The sequence below is a fragment of the Triplophysa dalaica genome, chromosome 19, assembly GCF_015846415.1.
Source record: "Triplophysa dalaica isolate WHDGS20190420 chromosome 19, ASM1584641v1, whole genome shotgun sequence".
Lineage (NCBI taxonomy): Eukaryota > Metazoa > Chordata > Actinopteri > Cypriniformes > Nemacheilidae > Triplophysa > Triplophysa dalaica.
The window spans coordinates 7,400,865-7,412,951 of record NC_079560.1 but is presented as its reverse complement, the minus strand read 5'-3'; the positions used below and the strand labels follow the sequence as shown (position 1 = coordinate 7,412,951).

Genomic DNA, 12,087 nt, shown 5'->3' with positions numbered 1-12,087 from the left:
GAGTTTAGAAGAGAAAAATTTACATTCTGGTAGAAAACATAAAGGCCTGGTAGACGTATGCTGTCACAAACACTAATTAATCACAGTACAGGCTACTATTTATCATATATTAATGAGATTGTCCCTTTGCTTTGGATGATCTGGAATCCTTCCTCAGCAGGACAGGCTTTGAAAGCCAGACTAAGGAGACAAATCCAGGACTCAATTAATCTTACAGCACCTCTGGTCTTACAAGACAGAGTTTCTTTTGAAAGGAAGCAAACAGACATTAAAACCGTCCATAACACACAACACTTTATCAGCCAAAGTACGAAGATGTATAGAAAGTATATCAAAGTCCAATAAGAACACTAAGTTTATGCCTTTTTAATTTATTTGTTCGAAATCAAGTCCTGCAAGAAGATAATATCTCATGATGCTTAGTGGTGGACAAGGATTTATACTATTATATATCTCAAATTATCTGTTCACACTTTAACCAGCAGAATAAATATTTAATTATAGTGGCCATTCCAGTGCAGTGCATGTTGAAATTCATAAAAACAAAACCTCAACTGTGATAAAAATCATTATTACACACACTAATGTCAAACATATTAAACACAAGTGCTTTTGCAGTCCTTTATACATCTAGGAACTCTGATTAAATGAAAATTTCTCTCTTAACATTTTCCGCACCTGTATTTTTTATATATATTTGTGGTTCACAACCTAATATTCTCACACACTGCATGTGTTTGGCAGGAACATAGTACCACATATCCCATAACAAGAGACATGGGCATATGTAGCACAAAACATCATCAGCAACATCAATCAAGCGGAGTTTAAAAATAAGAAAGTAGGTCACAGTTGCCATGAAGCCGCCTCTGGTCTGTCTTTTAGTTTCCAGGGAGCTTACATCCTGGCCGCTCTGCTGCCACATCACTGGTTTAACCTAAATGAAGACTCATCTGTCAACTGTCAAGAAATTACAATGTAGATATCCCATAATGCATCATTCCTCCATATTTCTTACTACCATTGCCTCATCTCATCATTCTAAGTATTCTTTCTAAGTGTTTCCATCATTCAAAGTATTGAACAAGAACGCCCCAGGAAAAAAAGATCATCTGGCCCTCATGTTGTTGTGTTTGGGATGTCATTGCTGAAAAAAATTGTTGTAAATAATATCTTTATGTGAAAACATGGTTCAAATGACCTTCATGCAAAAATATTGTTAGAGGCCTCAGATATAAAACAATGAATAAAAAATGAATTAAAATTTGCAGACTCAAAAACACTCCAAATAGCAATGTTGTTATTTTATGTCCGAGCTGGATATCAAAATATCTAAAGGAAAATCAAGACAGTCACTTTGTAAAAATAATACAGTTTTTCAAAACACTATCATAGGCAGTCCTGTACAAAAAATTATAATTTTCTTGCTTCATGCAAGCTGATACAGCTATAAGCATTGCCTTTGTCCTGTTTGGGCCCTTTGACTCTCTACAGACAACATGGCTGCCTCTTCCTTTCTAGTGGTTATCTGTACAGGCCAAACCTGTGCATTGGCTCAGCAGAAATGTTTATCACACTTTGGGCATTTATAAACTGAGGGAGTGCATTAAGCAGAGGAGGCTGTCACTGCATGCTGATGGAAGGAGCTGCTTTGCTTTCCAGGCTGTATGTAGATCAGCGCTGGGGTCAGTCAGCCCATACACTCCCCTTAACACTTGCTACATACTAATACAGGGAACATCGTGGAGCACAAGACATATGGGCCCTACCTAACCTACCTAACGGACGAGCATTTCGATGCTGTCCTTCTGAAACCTTGCATCTCAATATTTTGTATTTTTTTTGCCATAAATCATTACTAGTCACCCTTTATGTTTGTGCCTGGGGTTTTGGGAAACTTCATTTAGACATTCAAGGTTTCTAAACGATTTTTGTCAAAAACACCATCATGGTCACCCAAGCTTAAAGGGATAGTTCATCCGTAAATGAAAACTTGAAAAATGAAATCATCATTTACTCCGCCCCCTGTTTTTTAACCCTGTATACATTTCGTTTTTCTGCTGAACAAAATAAAAATGTATTTGAAAGAAACAGTTCTGGGGCACTATATTGACTAGAAGGACAAATGGTAGTCAATGGTGCCTCACGACTGTGTACTTTCCCACATTCTTTAAAATATCTTCTTTGGTCTTCAACAGAAACAAAGAAATGTATACAGGCTTGAAACACCTTGAGGCAGAGTAAATTATGACAGAATTTTCATTTTTTGGTGAACTACTCCTTTAATGCTGGTCCACCAATCATATCAGCATCTGACCAGTATAAACCAGCTCTCCAGTATGGAAATTTATGCTGGTCTTTTTGACAAAAAGTGCTGAGATATGTATGCATTACAACACGCTTGGGGTTACTTTAAACTGCTGTACATGTGCATCTCATGAGAGACATTGGTATAACTTCACCAGATCACCAGATTAGTGCTTATATGTGACCCTGGACAACAAACCAGTCAAAATTGCGATTTTTACATAATCTGAAAACTGAATAAATAAGCTTTCTATTTATGTACGAGGTGTTAGAATAGGACGATATCTGACTGAGATACAACCGTTTAAAACTCAGGAATCTGAGAGTGCAAAAAATCTAAATATTGAGAAAATTGCCTTTGATGTTGTCAATCATGGGCACTGTGGCAGGCCATACACTCACAAAAATAAAGTTTTGATATATTTTAGGTAGGAAATTTACAAAATATCATCAAGCAACACAATCTTTACTTAAATTCATAATGATTTTTGGCATAAAAGAAAAATCTATAATTTTGACCCATACAATGTATTTTTGTCTTTTACTAAAAATGTTCCCTTGCTACTTAAGAGCGGTTTTGTGATCCAGGGTCACATATACAGTATATTTGAGTTTAAACCAGCCATTATCGTGACGATAATTTCTCTGTTCAGCTAATGATATCATCAAATATATCTTCACTTTCCGTGGCCCTCACAGTTTATTGTTCTATTTCAAAATAAAACCCATTAATCTGACTATTAATAACAAATAACTGAGCTGCAGTTGAAGGTTAGTAGATTACCATTTTCTTCCCCTCACATCTTCATTTCCTCGAGAAGCGGCCATAATTCCATAATTGTACGGCACAAAGAGTTAATATACACAGTGATGCTAATGAAGCGAAACTCATCGCCCCCTTGGCAGAGGAGACCTGCTGTTTAATTACCTTTTAAAAAGCAGTTTGATAGTTGCACGTAGGGACCTCGTTTTCCAAAGTAACAATGACGAGCCTGTTGAGAGCAAGGGTTTGTCTTTCACATCAAACTCCAGTCGACGTCTTAAGGGACCGAGGAAAACACATGTAAAGACTTTCCGAGCAGCACGAGCCGTGCTTGTCGTAACCTCGTCTTGTTCTTCGTCTCTCACAGGTCACGTTTAATGCCTCCCATTAAATGGACAAACTCCAGGACAGGGATTAAATATGAATCTATGAGGAATGATCATAATGAAGCACTTAGAGGGCCATTGGCATAATCAGACATCACGCAAAAATCTAGATCCCATTTCCATGAGTGACCTCTATACGCACACTTATTTATAATAATGGCCCCCGCGTGGGGTGATGACATAATAAACCTGTGACCTCGTGGCCGGCTTTGTCATGCATGTGTCCTTTAATGGGAAATACACTCTCTAATTGGTTTCTCTACTTCAGGAAAAGATCGGCCCCGCCTGTAATAGCCCCCCAAAAGAGACGGTGAGATGCGCTTGTGCCTTTGCGGGTCTAAACTGATAGGTGCACTCAAGTCCTTCCCTGCATTACTGTGGTGGAATCCGGGGACGGTGACAGAGATATATCTTCCTCACGTGCCCCATGGGGGTGTCTGATGGCTTAAAAGCAAGGTACGAACACAGAAACCCCATCGACCTCTAGACAGAAGATGGGAGCGTATGTGATGGGGCTCAGAGGAGGTGTGGAGGAGAAGCGAGTAATGGATGGGGAATGGGGTAGGTGAGGAGCACAGAGCTGTCCCAGCAGTCGTGACAGCTGATCTCTCCAAGGGCCCGTTCACAACGACTGTTGCTTTAATTAAGGACAGTCCAAAGAGAGCTTCAGGGATCTTCTGAAAACGTCGCTACGTGCTCGTCCGCAGTCACGGATTTGTGTTTGTATTTGTGATGAAGCGCGCAGGGAGAGAGCGGCGTTACAACCTTGCGTAGTTTGCTTCAGCACAAGCTCCCTTGCTGCGGAGGAATGACTCAGCCGGCTCAGGCATGTTTGTGGAGCGTTCAAAAGAAGCTTGTAGCTGTGTGGTAATGTCAACGTTAATGTTATGATTACTTGGGCCGGGGGCCTTTGATGACACGGTTAATGAGAAGTCTCGGGGTCCGGCCCAGCGGGGTGAAGTTAAGACCTCCCACATCAAACAGTCAAACTGCTGGCAAGCCATCCACCCACATCTTCCATCTCAGTGGATCGCTATGGAAAAATCACATTTCTCTGGAGAAACTCCCTCCCTCCTCAAGTCATTTAGGCCTCTTTTATAATAATGGAGAATGTTGGTCTACAACCAACACAACTGAAAGTTCATGGCTGGTTCTGCACACCGCATACTTTAGTTATCATGTGAAACAGAAGATAATAAGTTGAGTTTTCATGGACTTGAAATTGAAATGTCACGGGAAGCGAAGGGATTTTCTGACCTTAAAATTTCAATGAAGTAGCCTCAGTGTAATGTATATAAACGTATAGTATATAACAGACTTGCATATTCACTCTTATTTTGCCTTTCTGTTTCTACAGTGTACAAAAACAAGGTAGAACTTGTTTATCCTAGACAGCAATGAGATTAAAGGGGAAGAAAATAACCTTCAAGGTCTCAATATGTAAAAATACTGACAGAGAATGATAAAGACCTTACTGACAGCCACAGGAAAAATGTTGTTCGAAATGTTTGTTTAATCAGCATTTCTAGATGTATTGTGGACATTCCAGTCCAGTGTCTGTTGAATTTCAACAAAATCAAACCTCAGGAGTGGCAAAGTCATCCTTCAGCAATGTGAAAGACTGACAACATGACAATACCTTGTCAATTGTACAATACATGTACAAATATTAGTACAAATGTTGTATTGGTTAAAAGTAAATATGAACTTGTTTTCTTTTGAAAACACGAAAATGGTCTCTTAATTCTTTCCGCAGCTGTATGGTTAATAAAAAATCTGTATAAATGATGATATCCATTGATTGAAACATTGCTATTTTATCTTCTATCAATAAATGGAATAGAAAAGTTTGCATATCTCCTCGGTTTATGGTTATACTTTCATTTTAATCCTGCACCTGTTTAAATTAATCTGAGATGTGAGATGTTGTTAATGTTTATTTTGTTTATATTTCAATACAAACTCAATCCTTTTTATACTCAGTAACAGTACTGTATAGCTCATTTAGTAAATTTCCATACAGTAAATACAATTTCAAGCATGTCTGTTATTATCTCTTCTAAAATATCAATAAATTATTATGTAAACACAACTGAGATTATTTTAGAAAATCTGAGCAATACATTTTTCCCCTAGGAATCATTCTGTCATCAAAACTGAATGTTGTGCTCTTACAGGAAAATCTGCATACAAGAATAATTCCTTAAATCCCTGTAAACAGTATCAAACTGATAGGTTCATTGATAATGACATCGCTCTAATGTGTTCTATGAAATAATTATCACTCCACTAATTGTGACCATAATTGCATTTAACCCACATCAGACACTGCCGGTGAGATGTGGTCCATCTCCTGAGACTGGTTTGGAGAGAGAACGTGTCCCTCTCTCACGTCTCCTCATGGAGCGGTACTCCTCCTGGGATGCGCTAAGCTCCACATAGGGATTCATCCCACCAAAGGCTAGAAAGTCAAGGAGCGCAAATAATGAGAAAGGGCGTGGGGGAACGAGAGGCGGTGTCGGCAGAACAAATGCCCGGGCCTAACCGTGATAAGCCCCCGGATGAGCCTCGGCAGATAAGCATGCCATGTCACTCCTGCAGCACAGGCAAGAGAGTAAGCTCTCTCTCTCAAACACACATGTACATTCACACACACTCTGACGGAGATTGTGCCCTTTTGTTTTGATTTCAGTTTTTTTTCAGCCTCCCCTACGAAAAGTTTACTCAGCTTTGGAATCACATCTCGCAGATGGCCGCTCCGTGCAGGAAAAAGCCATCATCACGCAGGGAAAATATTGTTGCAGGCCTGACCTCTGTTTGAAAACGCTCCCATTGAGTGTTTTTATGATTCCCGGAGAAATACCCCCCCCCCTGAGAAATTATTATCAAACTCATCAAAGTCCATGATCTGCAATCTGAGTAAACACGCTCTTACATGCTCATCATGTGTCGGTCGTATAAGCAAAATGTAACTAATAACAAACAAATATACAAAATGAACATCACTGAACAGTTATTGTGTTGCAATGTTCTCTCCGGGTCACATACAGTAAATATCCTCCTTAAAATGTTCAAAAGGTTGCATTCTTAATGTTTATACCTTAATTCAGTTTTGTGTTTTGGGATTAAAAGATGACCCTTTCTTGACATTTGCACCTCTCTGAGGACATATAAGAGGCTTTTATGTTTATGTTTTTAAGTGATGAGCATCAGTCCAAAAATTAACATTAAAGTGAGTATTCAATTGGAGGGGCTCGGGAAGTCTATTTGAAAACTCAGTATGACATCTATTTTCTCACTCAGAACTAAAACTCACAGGGAAGTGTCTGTGTTTGTTGCCCTAATTGGACATTCTTCACTATTTATTTCTTACTGCTCCACAAGTGTGACTAAAACCAGACAGAGACGGAACAAATTTATGATTTTTTCTGGAGTGTGGGATAGGAGCCGCTGGCTAAGATTACATGACTGCTATGTCTTTGTGTTATATCTCTTTTCTAGGTGGGAACAGCAAATATCTGTGAATGGTCCGAGTTGATGAAATTGTCTCACCTGTTATGTAAGGTCTGGAGAAAGTGCTATCCAGAACCACAGCTAATTCTTTATGGCACATTTGGCGTCTTAGGTAGTCTGGCAAAACATAAAATAATGAATACATTATTATTATTATTATTGTTACTATAATAATTATAACTTTAAAAGCCCTGATGTGCCAGATCCCATTATTTCCCAATTTTATAGTTCTCAAAATACATTCACCACACAACACAAGAATGTCATGCAACAAACAGTCAATATGTTAATTCCTTTGAGTGACTCTTCTTCTCCCCACAGAAACAGTCTGACAGTCTGCATTGCTCTGTTCAGAGACAACACTGGCTAATCGCTTGACCTGCCCTTCCAGGCGCAATTGATTTACATGATCAAACCTTAAATCATGCAATTTAGTCCGCTGTCTCGTGACGTAAACTTATGACATTTTAAATGAAAAGCACGATGGAAGTAGGATGGGAAATGACATTTCATCTGCAGTACACAGATGTAATACTTAAACAGACTGTTTGACTTGCTACAAGAGGCAACAGTGGCAAACAGAAAAGAAGTGAATTATAAATGTGACAAACAGAATATAAGTGTGAGTTTGGTTTTATTAGCCTCAACGTTATTATGTTGAGAAATTAAATTAAAAGTGTAGCAATATTTAACAAAAATGCTTTTTTAATGTTTTTTTTATAAAGAATGTAAATATTCAACCATATCAATTTAAAAGATAAATTATTTTGTGATTGTTATCATTTTTGTGCTTGATTCACTCACCATGTAAGTCCTTTAATTACAATTACTTCAGAGCAGATCTTTCAATACACATTTTTTTTCTTGGACAGTTTCACGTCAAAGAATATTCATTCTAGCAGAGAAGTGCATTTTACTTGTGCTGACTGTCATATAGAGTGGTATATCTTTGAAGCGAAGTGTGAAAGCATTGCACATCTAAATGACATGTTCATGTAGTTTCTTTTGTAAACTATAGGTGGCAGTGTAAGAAACTGAAAGTGACTTAAATTCAGAAAATATATGGCGCCACAAGCAAGACTGATGTGATTGTACTGGTTCCATATTCTTTAATGTCAAGATAAATGCATAGCTTTCAAAATCAGCATGCCATTACAAAACCACTATGCCAAATCATCTCAAATTATATTTATTGACTATCTAAAAACAAACATGGACCTTTATGTTGGCTAATAATCTGGCAGTCCAGTAAAAATATGAAAGTTTTCAAATTGAAAAACAACATAAATTCATTTTTGTGAAAATTGGATATTGACTAAATAAAAAGAGCAATAAAGGAGTAAAATAAAAAATAGATTATTTTATCAAATATTTCATTTTGAACATTTAACTTAATTCCATTCTATAAAATTGTATAATAATAATGATCTATTATCAGAAGTAGTAGTCCTATTTGTATTATTATTAGGCTATTATTATTATTATGATAAATACCATATTGCATTAGGAACTGCATTTATCTTTAATACATTTGGACTACAGTTAAGGAACGGATGATCATATTCTCACCCTTATAACAGATGTACTGCACTTTCTATAGAGACACCCAGTCAATCTAAAAATTGTGTGTCACGGCATTTTTTAAATATCTAACAAATAACAGAAGGTGTTTTGAAAAGAAAACTGAATGTCTGCACTTAATATTTCACTAGCTCATATTTACTTTCTCTGAATACTACATACACCACATTCGATGGCCCCCATTAAACAACCTGCAGTTGTAGACGGTTCTACACACATTTTGTGGGGGCCTATTAACCTCCATTTAAATTCTTTTTGCCCTCCCCATTGAAAAGCTCCATTCAATTGATTTAACTTCCATGCATGCAGTGCTTGTCCCCCGTTAAATAAATGGCAAACAATTTAAGTCTTAATTGATTTTTCTATTTCGCCCCACACTTGGTATCTCTGTGCTGGCACTGTATGTAAATCCTGTTTCAGAAACCGTAAAATAAATTAATTAAAGCGCAAGGTGACTTATAAGATTTTAAGTGTCTGACCAAAATGAGACTCTGTATAATTAGTTGAATGTTTAGGCTAATGATATTAGGGACGATCCATCAGGAGGACATGAAGGGAGTTACTGAGGGAGGGCTTGTATGAATGGGCAAAAGGGAGTTATGTATGGGGAGGGTAAGCAGCTGCCATGCCATGGGTTGACTTAACCTCTGTCACTTTGATGGCCTTTGTGTTCACTGCCACGCCAAAGGAACAGCAGATGTCCCCGAGCCCCCTCTACACCCCTCCGACTGTGACACGCCCACTCATACAGACACACCCTCCATCCATCCATTTTCTCCCATTTCATAATAAAATTAAAGAGAGCGACCCAAGCATACGTCGTCACACACGTGCAGCAATGAACAGATGTGGAAAACCTACATGCATCATCCTCGTGCTCTGGAAGCGCAGCAGGTCCACTGATACAATCTTACAAATGATCCAGGCATCTGGTGCCCATAGATGCTGTGTGTTATTTCTTAGGCTGAATTAAGCAAGTGCAATAAATAGGACACATTAAACAGCTCTCCCTCCTCTCCGCCCCTCTGCCCTCCCCCTCCCCTTTACCCATCAATGAAAAAGAAATCCTGCGGTAATGAATGTTAACCAGTCATGAAATTATAGTATCTAAACAGTGGCCATGAAAAGAGCCAGGGTGCGCAGGGACGTCCACTCAGGCAAAGCTTAATTTGACCAAAAGAATTTTTAATATCTCATTCAATCTGCTTTATATATTAGACGCATGCATGTGCCAATTTTATTTTCTCAGTGTGGCGATCTGTTGCATGTGAAGAGTAAAAGTATCAAGAACAGACTTTTCTGATTCTGATCTCTTGGAAGAAATAAAGGTAACACTTTACAATAAGGTTGTATTTGTTAAGATTAGTTAATGCAAATGAACTAACAATCTTAATTCATGTTAATTTCAACATTTACCAACACAATTTCAAAATCTAAAGTTGTACATATTAACAAAAATGAATGCACAAGAAACAAACAATAACAACTTTTTATTTGTATTTTTATTAACTAACATTTACGCAAATACATAAATGCCATAAAACAAATGTGCATTAAATTACATTGGCAAATGCATTTCCTAATGTTAACAAATACAACCTTATTATAAAGTGCAACCAAATTGCATTCAATTAATCAAACTGATTTTTTATTCTTTTAAAGGTCTACATTCATACTAGAACACTGCATCAAGGACTAAGTGGCCGCAATTCCACAGAAGAAAAATGCAAAATCAAACGTTTCAATATACTCAGACTCACTCCCCTCAGACCGAAAAGAGAAAACCGCTCTCAAAAGAAGCTCACGCTATGGCTTTTAACCGTAAGGGTCTTCCAAATTAAACACCTCTTGCCAAAACCCTGGCAGAGGTTCAGAAGTCAATTTTGATTCAACTGGAGGAAGGATGAGCTGACTTAATGGAATATGTTAATACTTCTGATAGTGGGTCACAAGTGCCTCTCTTATTATTCTAAGATAGACAACAATGATCGCACTAGAATCCAGTCAAGCAGCTATGAGATAGCATGAACTTCTGAACCCCAGACAATGCCACTGTACCTGCCACTGTGGCTCTCTTGGGTGGTCCACAAACAAGGCGAGAGAGCAGGGAGGCCGCACGGGGGGCTGTCCCCTAGACAAAAGAGAGGAGAGCATTCATTAAGTAAATTAGCCTTACAGTGCAGACATTTGAAGAGATGCACCGTTTCTTTCTCTCTTTGCCATACAAACTCACTCTCGGTTGATGGGACCGAATTGTTGTTTTCTCATTGCCGTCGTATAGTTTCCTGTAAGCCTTTGGCCATTTCACTCACTCCTGGCTGAGCTCAATGGTCACTCTCTCTCTCTTTATTCTCCCTGGTGACATCTCTGTGCTTTCGCAGTTAGGAATGTTGCGCTGTGGATTGAGTGCGCTGCTTGCCCATTGGCTTGTAAATGATTTCTCCTGAAGAGAGAGAGAGAGAGCAATGATAATTTGTAACTCGGAGTGCTATAATGGATTCAATTGTGTGATATAATGCCCTGTTCTTGTTTTTCGAATACGAGGATGTCATGCGCTTTAGACCTCACCCATGAAGACATGACTGTCAAGCGTTGGAGATTGGTTAGAAAACGCTTTATTTAGTTGTATGTCTAAATAATATCTTATTATGCTTATTTCTTAAATTAAGTTCGTTTTATATGAATATTTTCAGAGGATGTGTTCACATGAGTGTGGATGGGTTTATGGCCATAAGGTTTAATGAGCATGACAGAGCTGAATGGCCGTCACTAAATGTTTAAAACCTTCTTGATTCATTGCCCATGAAAATGTAAAGTATCGTGGTGTAGCCGGACCATATCAAACACGTGTCCCGGTCATGTTTATGTATTAGTGAAGGGGTCATATACCAACCAGGCTTTTACGAGGGTTATAACACCTCAAGCATGGACGAAACATACGATGCTGTATATTTGTGGTAAAAATGAGCACACTGTGACTGGCAATCCTAGTGAAACCACATTATTATTGTTAGTCATGTCAACCTTGTGTCCTTAAAATAGACACAACAAATTACAACCTACCCCTACTGCTCTCTGGCCTCGCACTGACACAACTAGCACAGCATGTGACAAAATTAAATGATAAATTACACGGCTGCCACATTTGATTAATCACAGTTTTAACATACATGTTAAATGCAATAGTAAAAGAGGTCATTATTCACTTTTCTTCGAACCCTCATAAAACCAGCCAGCGTATAAATCCTCATAGGAAACCCATTTGAATTGAAATCAATTACTCTCCTTGCCAGGACTGCGTCCTTAGATACCCACAGACAGAAACAGCTGATCCATAGAGTTTAACGCAAGAGTCATGTCTGAACGTATTTCTAATATGACTCAGTATCAGACGCTGTTTTATTGACCTGCACACCCCACCACCCAACATTGTGAAAAACTACAGTAAATGACAGCATTTTAAATAATCTGTGAAATTGCTGCATTAAGATAATGGAAGCCTTTGGAAGTTTATCCAGCAATAAATGTCTGAAGAGG

General features: G+C 38.2%; 1 long non-coding RNA gene across 1 annotated transcript in view; it reads right to left on the bottom strand.

Annotated features, from left to right (window-relative positions):
- LOC130408489 (uncharacterized) overlaps nt 1-12,087 on the bottom strand; it is a 75,583-nt gene that overhangs the window by 38,058 nt on the left and 25,438 nt on the right. The window contains exons 7-9 of the long non-coding RNA XR_008904757.1: nt 10,784-10,993; nt 10,609-10,681; nt 7,009-7,086 (exon numbers count right to left, since the gene is read on the bottom strand). This is a non-coding gene — a long non-coding RNA (uncharacterized LOC130408489). The remainder of the gene's footprint in view (nt 1-7,008; nt 7,087-10,608; nt 10,682-10,783; nt 10,994-12,087) is intronic.